The following is a 22911-nucleotide window of genomic DNA, read 5'->3' as shown; positions in this document are numbered from 1 at the left end:
TGGTAAACTGGCCACAGATGGTACCTAGATAGGGCTAATGGTTGCATTGGGGTATGGTATGCCGGTGGCCGGGATCCCATCGGTCAGCATACCGACGGCGGGATCCCAGCCACCAGAATGCCGGCAGGGGAGGTAAGTGCAACAAAGCCCCTTGAAGGCTCACTGCGCTCGCCACAGGTTCTATTTCCATTCTATGGGTGTCATGTACGCCGACGGGTGGGAATAGCCCCTGTTAACCTGAACAGGAAAATCCTATAGTTGCAAGTCTGAATAGGTAGCAGATGACATGTTAATATTCATCAAAGTCTACAGGATTAAATCCATTTGCACACGGAACAGTGGTCCGCATATTTGCATTAATAAGCACATTTCATAGAGGAGGTGACATCTCAGGTTAAGTAACATTGGGCCATATCAGTGAGGATTGCAAATTCTGCTAACTGGATCGCAAACTGCGATCCAGCCTGAATTAGTCCAATGAGGGGTCATTCCAACCCGATCGCTCGCTGCAGTTTGTCGCAGCGCAACGATTGGGTCGGAACTGTGCATGCACCGCAGTACGCCGGCGCATGGCAGCTTTCTTTGCCCAGCGATCGCCTCTGAGACAGAGGCGGTTGCTGGCCAGGAGCGGGCTGAACGGCGCCGTTAAGCCTCCGTTTAGGGAGAGAGGTCCAGCCAACGAGGTCCAGCCAACGCAGGCCGGGAGCGATGAGTAGCTCCCGGCCAGCACGCTAAAGCTGCGCTGGCCGCGAGCTAGTCTTGAAGTGCAAAGGCATCGCAGCTGTGTGATGCATTTGCACTTCTGCGAGGGGGGGCCAGACTGACATGTGCTGGGCGTCCCCCCGCATGTCAGGGAAGAAGATCGTAGCTGTGCTAAATTTAGCACAGCTACGATCAATTCGGAATGACCTCCAACATCTCTAGTGAGCAAATTGCCACAGGTACCAGAAAGTACACGGTGAGGGTTATGTGGTTCAGGAAGAGCGCTTGAATATCATGTCACACAGCTGTGCGCCCCCTGTCTTTTATAAAGAATAATGCACTGGTTAGAGCTCTTTAATCACAGTGTGAGTGTTCAGGATTAGAGGCGGAAAGGTGCCTGATGAAGTTCCCTGTATCCCCCGCCCCCCCTTCCCCGCCGCAGTGAGCTGCACACCCCGCTCTCAGTAGTTACATGTCAGTAAATACCAGGAATGCCAGGCTGTTAATATCATACTTTATCCAGACCCATGGATCCAGCACAGGGGCTCCCACATAAGAGGCAGCAGGACCAAAAAAAACATCAATTGTTCTCAGTGCAAATACCCCCCTGAGACCCCGCCGCTAGGCATCATGGGTAAGTTACAGATGGTTGATGAGCGGCCTGGGAATATATGGATTGTTTCAGAGTAAGAGCAAAAGGTTTGCTGGTGCCGTTCCAGAATACTGTCATATATCATGACAGATGATAATGGGGAAAAGGAGGTATATGGGGATCTCAGTAATGTTCCATGCAGCTTTATTTTTATTACTATATTATTTCATACCATCAGGTAGGGGCTATTTATATTGTCTACACCGATATATATATTGGTTTGAATGACACGTACAAGGTACTACCGTATAACAAACTGCAGAGTAACCCACAGTAGCCAATCAGATGGCAGCTTTCATTGTCTAACTTGAAGTAGGTAGCTCAAAGCTCTCTGCTGATTGGCTGATCAGATGAATTGGATATCTGCATTTGTTTACAATATTTTTTTCTTTTTTTTGCTAGTGTAATGAGACCATGCCTGACTATATACACCTTCCATAATAATGACTTATACAGGGCAGACACTATCAGATAAAATGTCTGTCAGACTTCAGAATCCAGTAGATATCATGGCCAAACATTGGGGGAGCTTTATCAAAGCTAGGTGAGAGATAACGTTGAGATAAGATAAATTGACAGCCAATCAGCTCCTAACTGCCATGTTTACAGGCTGCGTTTGACAGGCGTGAGCTGATTTGATACATATGCCCCAATGCGAGATATCTCATAGTATATGACCATACAATATCTGCGTTCGTCCCCTGGGGAGGAAACATTTCTACGTTTCTCCCCTGTGAAGGAACAAGGGGAAAGGTTGGGTGGTCGGCTGTGGAAGAGCATACACTACCAGATGCGGCCGACCAATGATCAAATCAGTAAGGATTATCGGAAGATTTTTTTTTATGCCCAACCATCTGATCATCGCTGATTGGTTGTAGCCATAAACTTTCTGCAATTATCGTCCGATCCACCAATTATCTGCAGATGAGACCGATAATTGTATAATGAATGCCCGGATTAGGATATGAATACAAGTTTTGTGCTTCTGTCATCCAGTTGTGCCACACTTCCCATGTGTATAGCGTGTAACGGTGCAAAAGATCAAACAAACAAATGAAAAAGTTTAAAGATATATACAAAAAAAGGGTCAAAAAGAAATAAAAAAAAAAAGTACAAAAACATACACACAAGAGATACCATTGACATTTTCTACTCTATCCAGTACATGGGTGAAAATCAAATGAGGTTGAGAAACTTTATTCAAGAATGGTTACGTACCATTATTTCTTATAAATTTCCCTAAACATTTTTAATTGTGCGTTTTCCTGTTTTTCATTTTTGTCATACCAGGCAGCTAAAGGGTGTATCTGAGCCTTTCCAGATGTTTTTTTTTTTTTCCGTATTTTACTTTTATTGTAGTTTTATCTGATTTATGAAGTAATCTGGCATCAGTACTGCTTTTATATACCGTGTTATGTTTGTGAAATATATTTTGGTTTATTGCACAGAATTACCAGAACAGCTAATCATGATGTGAAACAGGAGCGGAACTGGCCAAAATTGTCTATGGACTCTCATGTTCATGTAGCAGACAATATTTCACCTTCTCCAATTGGGTAAACACTTGCCGATATATCGTTTACACAGCTGGCAAACGATATATCAGCTGGACCATCGGCTCACGTGTACAGCCGCCATGTACGACGTCATTCACAGACATATCAGGCAGTGTGGCTGATGCCGATATATCATTGGTACCTGTGTACGGACGATCCGCTGACAAAACGATATATCGACCGCATAATCAATTGAATATGATGTCACAAGTGGGCGGGCATATTCAAATGGGTCTTCTGGCCAGACCTATCGGACGGACAATTGGTAAGTGTGTATGCACAAGATCGTTTGTGCATAAATCTTACCAACTGCTAGATTGGTCAGCTGGAAATCCTAACTATTGGCTGAGTGTGTACCCAGCTTTACTGAAGCTCCCTTTAGCAATCAGTTCATAGCTGCTGTGCTTATAACCAATAGGAAGGATCCTATACTGATAACCAATCACAGACTCCCTTTTGTCACTGTTATAGTAGCCATGTCCAGAGCTGGTGCAAGCCCTGGGATGTCAACCCCACTTGAAACTTTGCACCTCACTGCTTCTTACCTTAGTAGGGCAATGTATTAGGAAACACCTCCATTCCTGAGGAGTGTAAAAATTAAAGTGATTGCATAAGCAAGCACTTTACTTCCGACTACTGTCTAGGGGAAATGCTTGAAGTGACCCGTTTGGGCGCCCAAACGGTACTTTTCACGATCGCGCCCAGCACTTTGGTCATGTTTAGCTGCTTTACCTGGCTAAACCCAACCTTGATGGGTGCGATCAGTGCTAAAAAAAAAAAAAAATTTCAATTGTGCCTCGTGATCTCCCGTCACTTTATACTGGAGATCGATGGCGAAAAACAATTGTATATTGCCCTTAGAGGGGTATTCAATGAGTGCCATTATTTCAATCAGTAAAAAAAAACAGCACTTTTCGCCCGTTTTTAGGGCGAATTTATAATCGACCTATTCAATGACCGTGCCGTTTTTTCGACTGGTCGAAATATCCGGCACTGGCGGAAACCACATGTATCGGCGAATTTGCCACTGATACATGTGTTTTAGTGAATTCGCAGGCGTTTTCACCCATTTTTGGCGCAGTTTTCACCCATGCCGATTCGACAAAAAAAAAAAAAGTGAAACGGCATGGGCGAAAATAGATAAAAAAATGGGTGAAAATGCCCACAATTGAATACTCTGTGTTGAATTAGTGCAATTTTTTCGACCAGTCAAAAAACTTGCACTTAATTGAATACCCCCTTATGTCTATTATTTTACATCGGTCATGAAATGTCGCCCATCACTGTGACTTTAACGCTTTCCTGACACTGGGGCCAAGTGCAGGATTTTAGCGGGGTTGAGATATTCCGAAGGTAAAAGGTTTGCTAGAATGGGAAGTGTCACAGATGAGAGCACGGGGTTTTTTATGTACTGTATGCATCATGTACACGAGTCCAGCCCTTGTATACCGTACAGACATTGTAGAATAATTATAAGGTCAACTTTTAAATGAATACCTCTTCTGTTTAAAACTACTTCATAGCTCACAATATTGTTTTCATCCAGTTTAAGCCAAAAGGTTGCACCGAGGTAGCTGCATGACTAAACTAAGCGAGAGCAGTGGCACATCCAGGAAACAGAATGGCGCTGCAGTGGCAGACAGGGTGGCAATTTAATAAACCATACAAATGTTTGTCGTCTACACAAGTGTTATGCACACCAGTGCCTGCAGGAAAGTACTGGTGTCAGAACTGTTATGCACTCCAGTGCCTGCAGGAATGTACTGGTGTTTGAACTGTTATGCACACCAGTGCTTGCAGGAATGTACTGGTGTCTGAACGGATAGGTATGCAAAACAAATGGACTCACAGACAGACTGGGGAATATGACATAACGTACACAGAAGGTGATAGGGTAACAAAATACACACAAAGTGAACAGAGAAGCCCAGAGGCTAAGGAACTGGGTATCTCCCTTGTATTAGAAATGCTCAGATGGGAAAAGCAAGATGTTGTGTTTAATACATAGAGAACCCGAAATGCTGTTGTTAAGGGCAACAGCAAAACCCTAAAGGGTTACCAACGGGTGTGGCAGTAAACTCCTTGGTCAGAGATGGAATGATAGACACAAGGAGAGTCTCCACAATCCTAATTCTCACTTGCAGTGCACAGGTTCAGCTTACTGCCACTAAACTGACCCCTGACACCTAGCACAGTGAGACAGGATTAGACAGGCAAGTCTTAGAATACAGCCGCAAACTTGCTAAGTTCACAGAGTAGTAACAGAACCCCAGCAAGCTAAACGACTGACTCCAGTCTTACTGCTAGGTCTGGATTGGCAGAGTGTAATACCAAATCCCCAGGCCTATTTGCAGTAAGCAACAAACAAATACAAAGCTACACAGTACTGGCTAACTTTCAGGAACTGACTAACCAACAAAGATTCAGCAGCATCTGCTTAACCTGGAAAGAGGCCTTATAAAGCAGGTGCTGTCCACGCCCCACTCAGACCTCACAGACTGTGAGCACAAAAACCAGCACCGGATCCCCTGCCGTGCACAGAGCCTATAACCACTGCACAGCAAAAGACCCGAACCGGAGTATCAGCTGCGCTCAAGTTACTCCGCTAGCACTTGTCTCCCGGTTGCCATGACGACGTGGCAGCACAGGGCAGGAGACCCTAACAACAAGTAGACAGTCCGCAATGCTCCAAACAGCACATAATGCAAAGAAAAGTGGTGCAAGATGGAATAATCCTTGGGCCCCTCCCACCCACTAGGAATAGTATTAAACACTGCGGTTTAATTTCACCAACAGCGTCGCACAATACGTGTCTGAGTAGGAAATCAAATATATTACTGTGGTATCACCTTCACCCACAGCGTCACACAATACGTGTATGAGTGAGAGATAATAATCTAACACTATGGTTTAATTTCACCAACAGTGTCGCACAATACGTGTATGAGTAGGAACTAATACTATACTGCGGTCTGACCGGCAGTGTCACAGTACTTACCCAAATGAAATAAAAATTGTATAGTACACTGGGGTACAGCACAAAAAAACACTTTTTTTTTTTATAATTCTATTTTTAGGCTTTTCGTTTTTAGTTTTTATTATTCGAATTTTACACTGGGACGGAGCCCCTGGATGGAAGCACAGAGCACCCCTTTCAGATACAGCAGACAGAACACCCCTTTTTCAGATACAGCAGACAGAGCACCCCTGAACTGGTACAGCAGACAGAGCACCCACTTTTCAAATACAGCAGACAGGGCACCCCTTTTTTTCCAGATACAGCAGACAGGGCACCCCTTTTTCAAATACAGCAGACAGGGCACCCCTTTTTCAAATACAGCAGACAGGGCACCCATTTTTCAGATACAGCAGACAGGGAACCCCTTTTTCAGATACAGCAGACAGAGCACCCCTTTTTCAAATACAGCAGACAGGACACCACCTTTTCAAATACAGCAGACAGAACACCCCTTTTTCAATTTCAGTCTGCCTGCCGTAATGTGTAAAAAGGGGGCTGGCTGCCATAATGTGTACAAAGGGGGACTCTGGCTGCCGTAATATGTAAAAAAGGGGACGCCGTCTGCTGTAATGTGTAATAAGGGAACGCTGTCTGCCGTAATGTGTAAAAAGGGGGACGCTGTCTGCCGTAATGTGTAAAAAGGGGACGCTGTCTGCCGTAATATATAAGAAGAGAGTTCTCTGTCGTAATCTGTAAAAAGGTGGTGCTGTCTGCCGTAATATGTAAATAGGGGGACTGTAAAAAGGGGACCTGTCTCAGACTGCGTCCCCTTTTTACACATCACGACAGACAGCGTCCCCTTTTTACACATTACAGCATACAGTCCCCCTCTTTACACATTACGGCAGACAGCGTCCCCTTTTTACACATTACGACAGGCAGTCCCCCTTTTTACACATTACGGCAGACAGTGTCCCCTTTTTACACATTTCGGCAGACAGTCCCCCGTTTTCCACGTTACGGCAGACAGCCTGTCCGTAATGTGTGAAGAGGGGGACTGTATGCCGTAATGTGTAAAAAGGGAATTCTGTCTGCCGTAATGTGTAAAGGGGGCTCTACCTGGTGTAGTGTCGCTACTGTGCGCCGTAATTTGAATAATGGAGACTACTGTGCACCGTAATATGATCAATTGGTATTATTTTGTGACCACACCTCTTCCCCATATTTTTTGCACGCGCTTACCCCTGTTTTATATAAGGGGGGGGGGGGGGGGCAATGTCGTTTCTTGCACACAGCGCTAAAATGTGTACACTCAATGCCCCTGCATGTACAGGCTGTACTGGCTACATCCAATTATATTACATTGGTTTTTGTTCACTACCTGCTTATTGTAGCGATAGAAAGATAGAATGAGATTAGTTCAATAAATAGATATGAGATAAGAGAGATATATTATTTTCTCACAGAGATAAATTATATTGACTCCTTTTCGCCCAGGCCGCAGATACAGTAAGTGAGAGACATTATCAAAGCGCTCTTCCCATTCTCTGTATAGTTACACAGGCGATTGCTGCCCTCTAGTGTTAAACATGAAATACAGTTATGTATGTTTTTCAGGAATGGGTGACCTTTGTGGCCGTTTCCTTTTTACAATGGGTGTGCATGTGTAGTATTGGGCGATCTTACCACTGGTGTATTTATAATGGGTGCAGTGTGCACATGCTGCACCCATTCTTTTAATACTCATCCTTCCGGAGTCCCACGTCGACGTCAGCAGCGCTGTTAAATCACAGTGAAAATGGCGCAGTGGACATTTTCTCTCAGTTCTGTGCATGCACAGTAGAGAAATCACTGGGAAAATGGCCGCCACACCATTTTCCCAGAGATCTGTGCATGCATAGTAGAGTCTGAGCCCTCTAGTGTTCAGACTCTCAGCGCTGGCGACAGAGAGGAGGGGGCTGAACGGAGGAGGCTGCATACGGGCGAGTTTATGCAAATGGCGCTGGTGTCCTTATAAGACACCATTGGTTGCACTATGAAAACTTGCACTAGCCCTATTGCAGATGCTGTGACTCCGTCTGACCACGGCCTCCAATGCCGATTGGTGGGAATGCAGCCGCTTGCATTGACACGCCCAGCGACACTCCCATAGCATGCCTACTGACTGGCCCATTTCTGCATGCACCACTAGCAACTGCCCAGGAGCACCAACACTTTTCTTCCACCTATCTGATACCATTTACCCCAACTGCACCCCTGTGGGCATAGGGGCTATCAGAAATTTTTTATCAAAAAATTGCTCATCTGCATGAACGCTGACTTTGCGTATGGCTCTGAATAAGTCCCTGGACCTGTTTCTGGTGCTGCAGCTAATCATCGTCTGTGAGAAGCACTTACAGCGCTGATGATCCCGACAGCAAGCTGCTTACTAGACACAGGCTGAAGTCTGCACCGTAGACTAGTCTTAGTGATTGTCCATCGATAGTTTGGCAACCATCGATTGTCAGATGCCGATAGCGGATGGTTTCATCATTGATGAGCAGCCACTGGCGGTAGAATATCGATGACTGAGCCTGATGGTAAATATTGATGGCTGAGCCCAATGATGAATCACAGCTGTGTTTTGCAATAACAAACCACCAATGGTTCCACCATCGATGGTATCTGCCTGATGGATCAAAACCATTGGCCACTGGTGGTGGAGAAGTTGATGGTCAACCATATCATAAACATGTATCTGCCTGTGACTAAGAAGCAGCTTGCAGGAGGGACCATTGGTATCTCCTATCCTGATCACCATGGAGATGTACTAGAAGTGGCCAGGACCAGTAGGGATGCCTGTGATCATCAGGTTCCCGTATGGCCAACGCTTCATCCTGTAAATGTCGTTCTAGATGGACTGGGTGCAGGGAGAGGTGGGTCCACGAGGTGCTGCTGGCCTCATAGCACCACCACAGCCTACGGACAGGGGCTTGGTATGGGTGGAGAACATGGCGCCAACAGGTGTGGGCCACAACCAGACCAGCACATGAGACTCCTGCAGCATGAACAGCACTACAGGCAGTGCTTTCAACAGAGCCGTATAGACAGTTTGGTGCCCTGTGCCAGGAAGAGAATTGGTGCCCATGCCCTCATATTTTAACTAGGGACAGCGTGCTCTGAAGGCACATGTGCTAAAAAGGGGGAATAGTCTCATGGGGAAGAGACATGGCCACACAATAGTAAACCCAATTCTAGTTATGCCACACAGCAGTAGTGCCCCTTACACATTACGCCACACAGCAGTAGTGACCATTGCACGTTACGCCACACAGCAGTAGTGCCCCTTACACGTTACGCCACACAGCAGTAGTGACCCTTGCACGTTACGCCACACAGTAGCAGTGCCCCTCACATATAAATATAATTCTTCCGTTTTACCCCTCACATATAAAGGTGCATACACACTGAGCGATTTTCACCCGGTCCAGCGATTTTCACGGGGGTGAACCACTTTCAACAGTAGGAGACTATGAAAAGCGGTTCACACGGCCGATGATAATGTGGAAGAGCGCATCAGCGCCATACACACTAGGCAATTTTTAGCTCAAAGTAGCTCAAAACGCCAAAAGTAAGCTACTTTGAGCTCAAAATCACCTAGTGTGTATGCACCTTTACACCCACACAATAGAAGTGCCCCTTACACGTTAGTGCATCTTGCGCATTACGCCACACAGTATCAGTGCCCATAGGCAAAGCTAGGCATTTGGTGATGGGTGGTCCCAGTTGAGCCCCCATTCCCAAAAAGACCTGCAAAGCAAATCATGTGCCTTTGGCGTGCGCTGCAAAAAAATGGGTGTGGTCACATACCAAAAGGAACCTCTGAAGAAATGTATCCTCTAAGTCAGACAGCGTCTTCAGTCGGTATTCACTATTCATGTAGCAGATCACATCGTCCAGAAGATGCCTGTTTGTGTAGGAAAATTAACAAGGTTAGCATCATACAACAGCGGTTGCCCCCAGACTCACATCCTGCATTTCTCAGCCACACTATCATCTCCCCCTCGTGTCGTTCTCAGTCACATCATCACTACCTCCTGCATCATCTCTCAGCACACCATCATATCCCCCTCGCGTCTTCTCTCAGTCACATCATCACCTACCCCTTGCGTCATCTCTCAGCACACCAGTGCCGTAACTAGAAATTGTAGCGCTGTGTGCAAGAAACAGCATCCGCGCCCCCCATATATTAAACAAAGACAGTGCGCACCATAGGCGTGTGCCAAAAATATAGGGGTGTGGATTCATGGGGAAGGGGCATGGCCAGATAGCTCCCTTTTACACATTATGGCGGCAGAGTCCCCCTTTGTACACATTACAACAGACAGAGTCACCTGCAGTCCCCCTTTTTTATACATTGCAGCAGCAGAGTCCCCCTTTTTACACATTAAGCAGAAGAGTCCCCCTTTTTACACATTATGTCAGGCAGTCCCCCTTTTTTACACATTAAACAGGCCAGAGCAGTCACTAGACATTTTGGTGCCCTGTGCGAAAAACAGCGGTCAGTCACATTACACCACACAGTAGCGTCAGTCAGTCACATTACACCACACAGTAGAGCCAGTCAGTCACATTACACCACACAGTAGCGTCAGTCAGTCACATTACACCGCACAGTAGCGTCAGTCAGTCACATTGCACCGCACAGTAGCGTCAGTCACATTACACCACACAGTAGTATCAGTCAGTCACATTACACCGCACAGTAGCGTCAGTCAGTCACATTACACCACACAGTAGCGTCAGTCAGTCACATTACACCACACAGTAGCGTCAGTCAGTCACATTACACCACACAGTAGAGCCAGTCAGTCACATTACACCACACAGTAGCGTCAGTCAGTCACATTACACCACACAGTAGCGTCAGTCAGTCACATTACACCACACAGTAGCGTCAGTCAGTCACATTACACCGCACAGTAGCGTCAGTCACATTACACCGCACAGTAGCGTCAGTCAGTCACATTACACCGCACAGTAGCGTCAGTCACATTACACCGCACAGTAGCGCCAGTCAGTCACATTACACCGCACAGTGGCGTCAGTCAGTCACATTACACCGCACAGTAGCGTCAGTCAGTCACATTACACCGCACAGTAGCGTCAGTCAGTCACATTACACCACACAGTAGCGTCAGTCACATTACACCACACAGTAGTGTCAGTCAGTCACATTACACAACACAGTAGTGTCAGTCAGTCACATAACACCGCACAGTAGCATCAGTCAGTCACATTACACCACACAGTAGCGTCAGTCAGTCACATTACACCGCACAGTAGCGTCAGTCAGTCACATTACACCGCACAGTAGTGTCAGTCAGTCACATTACACCACACAGTAGTGTCAGTCAGTCACATTACACCACACAGTAGTGTCAGTCAGTCACATTACACCGCACAGTAGCATCAGTCAGTCACATTACACCGCACAGTAGCATCAGTCAGTCACATTACACCGCACAGTAGCGTCAGTCAGTCACATTACACCGCACAGTAGCGTCAGTCAGTCACATTACACCGCACAGTAGTGTCAGTCAGTCACATTACACCACACAGTAGTGTCAGTCAGTCACATTACACCGCACAGTAGCATCAGTCAGTCACATTACACCACACAGAAAAAGAACAAGCGGCTGCGCTGAATATCAGGAACGAAACATAATGTACAGATAGCCAACGTAAAAGATAACAATGTTTATTAATAAAACATATAAAAAGATTAATTATCAAATAACCGGTGAATAATATATATATATATATATATATATATATATATATATATATATATATATAAGAACATTCACTAGACGTGAACTGGTGGTATGTTGTAAGTTGTAATAACTCAGCTTTTTGGGGTGAAAAGTTCCGAGTTCCACTTGTTAGATAATTGATAGGTACCAGGTGTGCTGATGGAATCCTAATAGATTACAAGTCCCTCAGTTGAAATTGATATTCAATACCTTTCCAAAATGGGCTGGTAAGAGCCGAGCGTCCTCGGCTTCAATGTCCTGCAATGCCCATATACGCTGTGCAGCGGAAAGGAATGGACCGTCTCTCTCAAAACCCGGTCGTGGCGGCGTGTGCGCTGAAGCCGCTGATGTCGGATGCTGTAGACGGAGGGTGCAGCGGGGACCAAGGAGCACCTGGAAGATTTCACCTGAGCTGAGTGTGGATAGGGGCGGGTCCTGACGCGTTTCGTCACGTTCACGTGACTTTCTCAAAGGTAGATACCTGCCTCCTAGGTCATCCGGTATTTAAAGGCTGAGTTGATTAGTGTGGACAGGTGAATGTCATCAGCAATGTTAAAAACAATAAAGATGCAAGAAACGAAGGCTCTCATGTACTAACACATAACATTATATATAGTTGGCAGAAATGACTAAAAAAAGATACATTTATAATTGACTTGTTGGTGTCAGAGAAAGGTGTACATTTAATATGGTTATACTTTATATTGTAGTAGATAGTAAGCCATTGAAAATAATGGTTTCAGTTCAGGTGTCATGACAGGTGTATTGATTCACAACAAATTAGATCACCTGCTAGCTTCACCTATAATGAATGGCAGACATTTATCACAAGGTTCACTGGACAAATATTGTTATCCGTATATGTACTAGTGGTGCCGTTTTAGGTTAAGAGAAGTTTAATCAAAGGGAAAAAAAATATATCTATTTATATAGATCACCTCTGCATAAAAAATCGGACCGAGAGGGAAAACTTTTAAATATTAGTATAGACATGATTCGAACTCTAGGATTCAAAACTAATGCTAGTCTGTCCTCTAACCTAATGCACCACTGAGTCTGAGGTTTATATAGAAGACAGACTGAGAGATAAAAAATCGGACAGAGAGGGAAAACTTTTAAATATTAGTATAGACATGATTCGAACTCTAGGATTCAAAACTAATGCTAGTCTGTCCTCTAACCTGATGCACCACTGAGTCTGAGGTTTATATAGGAGACAGACTGAGAGATAAAAATCGGACCGAGATGGAAAACTTTTAAATATTAGTATAGACATGATTCGAACTCTAGGATTCAAAACTAATGCTAGTCTGTCCTCTAACCTAATACACCACTGAGTCTGAGGTTTATATAGAAGACAGACTGAGAGATAAAAATCGGACCGAGATGGAAAACTTTTAAATATTAGTATAGACATGATTCGAACTCTAGGATTCAAAACTAATGCTAGTCTGTCCTCTAACCTGATGCACCACTGAGTCTGAGGTTTATATGGAAGACAGACTGAGAGATAAACACAGTAATTTGCTTGTTTCAATATATTATAACAAAGGTGAGGGTAGTCTAACAAATGGATATCTCATATAGAAGGACATATTCCAAATTCTATAGATGAATCTAATTAGTGATTAAAACATCCTTTGTATGCAACATCGTTATCAAATATAATAAATATATCTTCTTTGTTGTGCTATATTTATAATGAATAAATGATGTAACTAAAAAATAAAGGATAAATATAAACAAAAGAAAAGGAATAATATAAACAAAAAAATGGGAAAAAAGGACAGTCCTACATACAAGAATGATAATATATTGCAGATGGACTTCCTTCATCAAACTCTGGATCTTTCAGGGAATCATCACCAGACAAATGATACCAAAGTATGTATTCATAATACAGATGTTTTATTTCATATAGATATGCACTGTAGGGTTGGAAGAGGGGGGAGATAGTTTCTATACTTGAAATTATTGAACAATCTGCACAGATGTTACTCAAATGTGATATAAGGAGAGTCGAAATCGATTTTCATGAAAGATCAAATTCTATACTTTCATTGAGCCCTTCCGGTGTAAGTGTTCTTAATTTATGTATCCAATAATTTTCCCTAAGACATAGTTTTCTATATCTATCTCCCCCCCCGTATTGTGGGTTTGATGAGCTCTATACCCACTAGTTGGATGTCATCCGGATCTTTATGATGCTTTTCTAAAAAATGTCTGGAGACACTATGAAATATTAGGCCCTTTTGGATGTTACGTCTATGCTCAAGGAACCTCGTTCTGAGTTTGCGAGTTGTTCTACCTACATACATTAGGTTACATTTACAAACCAATATATAAATAACAAAGGAACTGTTACAATTGATATGAGAACATATCTCAAATTCAGATGAATCTGAGGAACCAAAGCTTTTTGTGTTATTCTGAATATATGAACATGTGATACATTTTTTAGCACCACATTTAAAACACCCTACTATTTTCGGGAGCCACTGTATATTGCCAGCTGATGTTGAACTCTCATTAGTGAGTCTTCTGTCAACAAAGAGGCTTGGGGCTAGTTGTTGTTGTAAATTATTTGATTTTCTAAAGATCACTGAGGGGGTATCTTTAAGTTCAGATCGAAGGATCTGATCTGTAAGGAGAATAGAGTAATTATTGTAGATGATGTTTCTAATCTTAGAAGAAGCATAGTTAAACTGTGACATGAAATGTGGCTGGTCTTGTGCAAATTTACATATATGGGTTTTTGTTTTCAAAAGATCCCTTCTATCTAAAGCATCCATTCTCTCCCGTGCTGTTTCAATCAATCTTGCTGGATAGCCACGATTACAGAAGGATTTAGATAATTCATCCGCTTGTAGTTGGAAGTCCACTCTATTACTGCAATTACGTTTTATGCGTCTAAATTGTCCATAAGGGACATTGTTCAACCATGATTTGTGGTGTGAACTACTGTAGTGAATAAAGTTTAAAGTGTCTACCTCCTTACGAAACGTTTTTGTGGATATATTGCCCTCAATAATATCAAGTGAAATATCCAAAAAAGTGATGGATGATTGGTGCGCAGTACCAGTGAAAATTAAATTATAACTATTGTTATTCAAAGAGGTGATGAGATATATCACCATCAAAGATAAAAAACATGTCATCTATGTAACGGCCATAGTAGACGAGGTCCGCGCCACAGCTCCGCCCCCACACATGCTCCTCCTCAAAGGCACCCAGGTATAGGTTAGCGAAGCTTGGCGCGAACCTTGTCCCCATGGCCGTCCCAAGTATCTGTAAATAATATTCCTTATTAAATACAAAAAAATTGTGAGATAATATAAAATTGATTGAGTCCAGTATGAATTTTTGTAACTCTGAATCAATCATACTAGTTTTGGAGAGAGATTCTGCTATCGTAGATAGACCTCTCTTATGCGGAATATTAGAGTATAATGCCTGCACATCGCAGGTCGTAAAGAAATAGGAACTTTTCCAATTAATGTTTGAGATATCATTTAGAAAACATGTAGTATCCCTGATGTGAGAACGTAAAGAAGAGGCAAGTGGCTGTAAAAAATAACCAACAAAGTGTGATAAATTAGAAGTGAGGGACCCAACACCAGAGATAATTGGCCGACCAGGGGGTGCAGTGAGTGATTTGTGAATTTTGGGTAAATGATAATAAGTAGGAGTGACAGGGTGTGTGGGAATCAAATATCTAAATTCTTCCTTGGATATAATGCCTTTATCCAAGGCATCTTTAACTATAATAGTTAGTGATCTGTGAAAATCATGTGCAGGATTGGAGGATAATTTAACATATGTATTCCTATCGTTAAGTTGTCTGAAAGCCTCTGTCAAATAATCCTCAGTGTTTTGAATGACAATGCCTCCTCCCTTGTCTGCCGACTTAATGACAGGGGAGGGGTCATTGGCAAGTTTTTGTAAAGCTAATCTCTCCTGAACTGTTAGATTATGTCTATATTTGAATCTTTTTGATTCTTTCTTACATAGACTATTAAAGTCATCCAGTGTTTTCTTGTAAAATATATCAATGGCTGGGCTCCTATGATGTAGTGGATAGAATTGCGATTTATTTCTAAATTTAAGATTACGTTCATTGGTACGACTTTGATTATAGATCTGTACCCCAGAATCTACAGTATTGTTTTCAAGAAGTAGGGATTCCAGCATATCTATGCCTACTCTATCTTGATCATCTAACAGAATCGGTGTACCATCAAGTTTACGTTTAGTCAAATTCTTAGTTGGAAAAGTTCCTATTTCTTTATGACCTGCGATGTGCAGGCATTATACTCTAATATTCCGCATAAGAGAGGTCTATCTATAGCAGAATCTCTCTCCAAAACTAGTATGATTGATTCAGAGTTACAAAAATTCATACTGGACTCAATCAATTTTATATTATCTCACAATTTTTTTGTATTTAATAAGGAATATTATTTACAGATACTTGGGACGGCCATGGGGACGAGGTTCGCGCCAAGCTTCGCTAACCTATACATGGGTGCCTTTGAGGAGGAGCATGTGTGGGGGCGGAGCTGTGGCGCGGACCTCGTCTACTATGGCCGTTACATAGATGACATGTTTTTTATCTTTGATGGTGATATATCTTCATCTTCTGATCTCATCACCTCTTTGAATAACAATAGTTATAATTTAATTTTCTCTGACGTCCTAAGTGGATGCTGGGGACTCCGTCAGGACCATGGGGATTAGCGGCTCCGCAGGAGACAGGGCACAAAAGTAAAAGCTTTAGGATCAGGTGGTGTGCACTGGCTCCTCCCCCTATGACCCTCCTCCAAGCCTCAGTTAGATTTTTGTGCCCGGCCGAGAAGGGTGCAATCTAGGTGGCTCTCCTAAAGAGCTGCTTAGAGTAAAAGTTTTGTTTTATGGACACGACAGTGGTCAGGTGATGCAGATTCCAAACGGCACATGGAAGTATTGCCGTATAAAGGGGAGGAGTTATTTGGGGTCGGTCCATCGGACCTGGTGGCCACGGCAACAGCTGGAAAATCCACCTTTTTTACCCCAAGTCACATCTCAGCAGAAAAAGACACCGTCTTTTCAGCCTCAGTCCTTTCAGCCCCATAAAGGCAAGCGGGCAAAAGGCCAGTCATATCTGCCCAGGGATAGAGGAAAGGGAAGAAGACTGCAGCAGGCAGCCCATTCCCAGGAACAGAAGCCCTCCACCGCTTCTGCCAAGTCCTCAGCATGACGCTGGGGCCGTACAAGCGGACTCAGGTGCGGTGGGGGGTCGTCTCAAGAGTTTCAGCGCGTAGTGGGCTCACTCGCAAGTGGACCCCTGGATCTTACAAGTAGTATCCCAGGGGTACAGATTGGAAATTCGAGACGTCTCCCCCTCGCAGGCTCCTGATGTCTGCTTTACCAACGTCTTCCTCCGACAGGGAGGCAGTATTGGAAACAATTCACAAGCTGTATTCCCAGCAGGTGATAATCAAAGTACCCCTCCTACAACAAGGAAAGGGGTATTATTCCACACTATATTGTGGTACTGAAGCCAGACGGCTCGGTGAGACCTATTCTAAATCGGAAATCTTTGAACACTTACATACAAAGGTTCAAATCAAGATGGAGTCACTCAGAGCAGTGATAGCGAACCAGGAAGAAGGGGACTATATGGTGTCCCTGGACATCAAGGATGCTTACCTCCATGTCCAAAATTGCCCTTCTCACCAAGGGTACCTCAGGTTCGTGGTACGGAACTGTCACTATCAGTTTCAGACGCTGCCGTTTGGATTGTCCACGGCACCCCGGGTCTTTACCAAAGTAATGGCCGAAATGATGATTCTTCTTCAAAGAAAAGGCGTCTTAATTATCCCTTACTTGGACGATCTCCTGATAAGGGCAAGGTCCAGAGAACAGTTGGAAGTCGGAGTAGCACTATCTCAAGTAGTTCTACGACAGCACGGGTGGATTCTAAATATTCCAAAATCGCAGCCGTTTCCGACGACACGTCTGCTGTTCCGAGGGATGATTCTGGACACAGTCCAGAAAAAGGTGTTTCTCCCGGAGGAGAAAGCCAGGGAGTTATCCGAGCTAGTCAGGAACCTCCTAAAACCAGGAAAAGTGTCAGTGCATCATTGCACAAGAGTCCTGGGAAAAATGGTGGCTTATTACGAAGCGATTTCATTCGGCAGATTCCACGCAAGAACTTTTCAGTGGGATCTGCTGGACAAATGGTCCGGATCGCATCTTCAGATGCATCAGCGGATAACCCTATCTCCAAGGACAAGGGTGTCTCTCCTGGGGTGGTTACAGAGTGCTCATCTTCTAGAGGGCCGCAGATTCGGCATTCAGGATTGGATGCTGGTGACCACGGAGGCCAGCCTGAGAGGCTGGGGAGCAGTCACACAGGGGAAAAAAAATTTCCAGGGAGTGTGATCAAGTCTGGAGACTTTTCTCCACATAAATATACTGGAGCTAAGGGCAATTTACAATGCTCTAAGCTTAGCAAGACCTCTGCTTCAAGGTCAGCCGGTATTGATCCAGTGGGACAACATCACGGCAGTCGCCCACGTAAACAGACAGGGCGGCACAAGAAGCAGGAGGGCAATGGCAGAAACTGCAAGGATTTTTCGCTGGGCGGAAAATCATGTGATAGCACTGTCAGCAGTGTTCATTCCGGGAGTGGACAACTGGGAAGCAGACTTCCTCAGCAGGCACGACCTCCACCCGGGAGAGTGGGGACTTCATAGGGAAGTCTTCCACATGATTGTGAACCGTTGGGAAAGACCAAAGGTGGACATGATGGCGTCCCGCCTGAACAAAAAACTGGACAGGTATTGCGCCAGGTCAAGAGACCCTCAGGCAATAGCTGTGGACGTTCTGGTAACACCGTGGGTGTACCAGTCGGTGTATGTGTTCCCTCCTCTGCTTCTCATACCCAAGGTATTGAGAATTATAAGACGTAGAGGAGTAAGAACTATACTCGTGGCTCCGGATTGGCCAAGAAGGACTTGGTACCCAGGACTTCAAGAGATGCTCACAGAGGACTCATGGCCTCTGCCGCTAAGAAGGGACTTGCTTCAGCAAGTACCATGTCTGTTCCAAGACTTACCGCGGCTGCGTTTGACGGCATGGCGGTTGAACGCCGGATCCTAAGGGAAAAAGGCATTCCGGAAGAGGTCATTCCTACCCTGGTCAAAGCCAGGAAGGAGGTGACCGCACAACATTATCACCACATGTGGCGAAAATATGTTGCGTGGTGTGAGGCCAGGAAGACCCCAAGAAGAAATTTCAACTCGGTCGATTCCTGCATTTCCTGCAAACAGGAGTGTCTATGGGCCTCAAATTGGGGTCCATTAAGGTTCAATTGTCGGCCCTGTCGATTTTCTTCCAGAAAGAATTGGCTTCAGTTCCTGAAGTCCAGAAGTTTGTCAAGGGAGTACTGCATATACAACCCCCCTTTTGTGTCTCCAGTGGCACTGTGGGATCTCAACGTAGTTCTGGGATTCCTCAAATCACATTGGTTTAAACCGCTCAAATCTGTGGATTTGAAATATCTCACATGGAAAGTGACCATGCTGTTGGCCCTGGCCTCGGCCAGGCGAGTGTCAGAATTCGCGGCTTTGTCTCACAAAAGCCCATATCTGATTGTCCATTCGGACAGGGCAGAGCTGCGGACTCGTCCCCAGTTTCTCCCTAAGGTGGTGTCAGTGTTTCACCTGAACCAGCTTATTGTGGAACCTGCGGCTACTAGGGACTTGGAGGACTCCAAGTTGCTAGATGTTGTCAGGGCCCTGAAAATATAGGTTTCCAGGACGGCTGGAGTCAGGAAAACTGACTTGCTGTTATCCTGTATGCACCCAAAAAACTGGGTGCTCTTGCTTCTAAGCAGACGATTGCTAGTTGGATGTGTAGTACAATTCAGCTTGCACATTCTGTGGCAGGCCTGCCACAGCCAAAATATGTAAATGCCCATTCCACAAGGAAGGTGGGCTCATCTTGGGCGGCTGCCCGAGGGGTCTCGGCTTTACAACTTTGCCGAGCTGCTACTTGGTCAGGGGCACACCCTGACTGAGGAGGACCTGGAGTTCTCTCATTCGGTGCTGCAGAGTCATCCGCACTCTCCCGCCCGTTTGGGAGCTTTGGTATAATCCCCATGGTCCTGACGGAGTCCCCAGCATCCACTTAGGACGTCAGAGAAAATAAGAATTTACTTACCGATAATTCTATTTCTCGTAGTCCGTAGTGGATGCTGGGCGCCCATCCCAAGTGCGGATTGTCTGCAATACTTGTACATAGTTATTGTTACAAAAATCGGGTTATTATTGTTGTGAGCCATCTTTTCAGAGGCTCCGCTGTTATCATGCTGTTAACTGGGTTTAGATCACAGGTTGTACAGTGTGATTGGTGTGGCTGGTATGAGTCTTACCCGGGATTCAAAATCCTTCCTTATTGTGTACGCTCGTCCGGGCACAGTATCCTAACTGAGGCTTGGAGGAGGGTCATAGGGGGAGGAGCCAGTGCACACCACCTGATCCTAAAGCTTTTACTTTTGTGCCCTGTCTCCTGCGGAGCCGCTAATCCCCATGGTCCTGACGGAGTCCCCAGCATCCACTACGGACTACGAGAAATAGAATTATCGGTAAGTAAATTCTTATTTTCACTGGTACTGCGCACCAATCATCCATCACTTTTTTGGATATTTCACTTGATATTATTGAGGGCAATATATCCACAAAAACGTTTCGTAAGGAGGTAGACACTTTAAACTTTATTCACTACAGTAGTTCACACCACAAATCATGGTTGAACAATGTCCCTTATGGACAATTTAGACGCATAAAACGTAATTGCAGTAATAGAGTGGACTTCCAACTACAAGCGGATGAATTATCTAAATCCTTCTGTAATCGTGGCTATCCAGCAAGATTGATTGAAACAGCACGGGAGAGAACGGATGCTTTAGATAGAAGGGATCTTTTGAAAACAAAAACCCATATATGTAAATTTGCACAAGACCAGCCACATTTCATGTCACAGTTTAACTATGCTTCTTCTAAGATTAGAAACATCATCTACAATAATTACTCTATTCTCCTTACAGATCAGATCCTTCGATCTGAACTTAAAGATACCCCCTCAGTGATCTTTAGAAAATCAAATAATTTACAACAACAACTAGCCCCAAGCCTCTTTGTTGACAGAAGACTCACTAATGAGAGTTCAACATCAGCTGGCAATATACAGTGGCTCCCGAAAATAGTAGGGTGTTTTAAATGTGGTGCTAAAAAATGTATCACATGTTCATATATTCAGAATAACACAAAAAGCTTCGGTTCCTCAGATTCATCTGAATTTGAGATATGTTCTCATATCAATTGTAACAGTTCCTTTGTTATTTATATATTGGTTTGTAAATGTAACCTAATGTATGTAGGTAGAACAACTCGCAAACTCAGGACGAGGTTCCTTGAGCATAGACGTAACATCCAAAAGGGCCTAATATTTCATAGTGTCTCCAGACATTTTTTAGAAAAGCATCATAAAAATCCGGATGACATCCAACTAGTGGGTATAGAGCTCATCAAACCCACAATACGGGGGGGAGATAGATATAGAAAACTATGTCTTAGGGAAAATTATTGGATACATAAATTAAGAACACTTACACCGGAAGGGCTCAATGAAAGTATAGAATTTGATCTTTCATGAAAATCGATTTCGACTCTCCTTATATCACATTTCAGTAACATCTGTGCAGATTGTTCAATAATTTCAAGTATAGAAACTATCTCCCCCCTCTTCCAACCCTACAGTGCATATCTATATGAAATAAAACATCTGTATTATGAATACATACTTTGGTATCATTTGTCTGGTGATGATTCCCTGAAAGATCCAGAGTTTGATGAAGGAAGTCCATCTGCAATATATTATCATTCTAGTATGTAGGACTGTCCTTTTTTCCCATTTTTTTGTTTATATTTTTCCTTTTCTTTTGTTTATATTTATCCTTTATTTTTTAGTTACATCATTTATTCATTATAAATATAGCACAACAAAGAAGATATATTTATTATATTTGATAACGATGTTGCATACAAAGGATGTTTTAATCACTAATTAGATTCATCTATAGAATTTGGAATATGTCCTTCTATATGAGATATCCATTTGTTAGACTACCCTCACCTTTGTTATAATATATTGAAACAAGCAAATTACTGTTTATCTCTCAGTCTGTCTTCTATATAAACTTTAGACTCAGTGGTGCGTCAGGTTAGAGGACAGACTAGCATTAGTTTTGAATCCTAGAGTTTGAATCATGTCTATACTAATATTTAAAAGTTTTCCATCTCGGTCCGATTTTTATCTCTCAGTCTGTCTCCTATATAAACCTCAGACTCAGTGGTGCATCAGGTTAGAGGACAGACTAGCATTAGTTTTGAATCCTAGAGTTCGAATCATGTCTATACTAATATTTAAAAGTTTTCCATCTCGGTCCGATTTTTATCTCTCAGTCTGTCTCCTATATAAACCTCAGACTCAGTGGTGTATTAGGTTAGAGGAGAGACTAGCATTAGTTTTGAATCCTAGAGTTCGAATCATGTCTATACTAATATTTAAAAGTTTTCCCTCTCGGTCCGATTTTTTATGCAGAGGTGATCTATATAAATAGATATATTTTTTTTCCCTTTGATTAAACTTCTCTTAACCTAAAACGGCACCACTAGTACATATACGGATAACAATATTTGTCCAGTGAACCTTGTGATAAATGTCTGCCATTCATTATAGGTGAAGCTAGCAGGTGATCTAATTTGTTGTGAATCAATACACCTGTCATGACACCTGAACTGAAACCATTATTTTCAATGGCTTACTATCTACTACAATATAAAGTATAACCATATTAAATGTACACCTTTCTCTGACACCAACAAGTCAATTATAAATGTATCTTTTTTTAGTCATTTCTGCCAACTATATATAATGTTATGTGTTAGTACATGAGAGCCTTCGTTTCTTGCATCTTTATTGTTTTTAACATTGCTGATGACATTCACCTGTCCACACTAATCAACTCAGCCTTTAAATACCGGATGACCTAGGAGGCAGGTATCTACCTTTGAGAAAGTCACGTGAACGTGACGAAACGCGTCAGGACCCGCCCCTATCCACACTCAGCTCAGGTGAAATCTTCCAGGTGCTCCTTGGTCCCCGCTGCACCCTCCGTCTACAGCATCCGACATCAGCGGC

The 22911-nt window shown here is 43.6% G+C and overlaps 1 long non-coding RNA gene across 1 annotated transcript in view; it reads right to left on the bottom strand.

The window, feature by feature from the left end:
- The window catches only part of LOC134981204 (uncharacterized), a 40388-nt gene that overhangs the window by 14924 nt on the left and 2553 nt on the right, over positions 1 to 22911 (bottom strand). The window contains exon 2 of the long non-coding RNA XR_010190523.1: positions 9719 to 9815. This is a non-coding gene — a long non-coding RNA (uncharacterized LOC134981204). The remainder of the gene's footprint in view (positions 1 to 9718; positions 9816 to 22911) is intronic.

The sequence above is a fragment of the Pseudophryne corroboree genome, chromosome 12 (assembly GCF_028390025.1).
Source record: "Pseudophryne corroboree isolate aPseCor3 chromosome 12, aPseCor3.hap2, whole genome shotgun sequence".
Taxonomy (NCBI): Eukaryota; Metazoa; Chordata; class Amphibia; order Anura; family Myobatrachidae; genus Pseudophryne; species Pseudophryne corroboree.
Note: the sequence above shows the minus strand (reverse complement) of the source record. Positions and strands in the feature narration are given on the sequence as shown.